The sequence below is a fragment of the Buceros rhinoceros genome, unplaced genomic scaffold (assembly GCF_000710305.1).
Source record: "Buceros rhinoceros silvestris isolate BGI_N320 unplaced genomic scaffold, ASM71030v1 scaffold25875, whole genome shotgun sequence".
Classification (NCBI taxonomy): domain Eukaryota; kingdom Metazoa; phylum Chordata; class Aves; order Bucerotiformes; family Bucerotidae; genus Buceros; species Buceros rhinoceros.
Window position 1 is genome coordinate 2,313 of NW_010414948.1, and position 441 is coordinate 2,753.

The 441-nt window shown below is 49.9% G+C and overlaps 1 protein-coding gene across 1 annotated transcript in view; it reads left to right on the forward strand.

The window, feature by feature from the left end:
- LOC104494448 (chromosome unknown open reading frame, human C2orf70) overlaps window positions 1–441 on the forward strand; it is a gene marked incomplete at its 5' end in the record, with an annotated part of 3,138 nt that overhangs the window by 969 nt on the left and 1,728 nt on the right. The gene's annotated exons all lie outside the window — the stretch shown is intronic.

Here is a 441-nt window from a genome sequence, read left to right on the forward strand (position 1 = left end):
CACCAGGCACCTCCACAATACAGACTCTTGGAGAGGGGAGAAGGTCACAAAAACTGAAAGGCAAAAATTTTGTTATTGCTCAAATAAATAGTCATTTGTGAAAAAAAGGCATTGGTGAGTGAAGCTCCTGGGTATTCCTCACCCCTCCTGGCCCTGTTACCCTGGCTGATGGAGCAGAGTGTCACGTAGGTGTTTTTCCTCATCCAGCCATAAAGAGTCATAAATAGTCATAAATAATTTTTAGCAAGAATAAAGGGAAAGTCCAACTTGTTGGGGACATAGAGTAGCACAGACCACGGTCCCACCCCAGGGAACAGCGAGGCTAAACTCCCCTGGAGAGACCGTGCATCGCCCCACTGTGCAAACTCATCTACCTTCACAGCCATGGGCTGAGTGTCACCGGCTGGCCCGACCTGGGGCACCGGCCAGCACGACATTCCA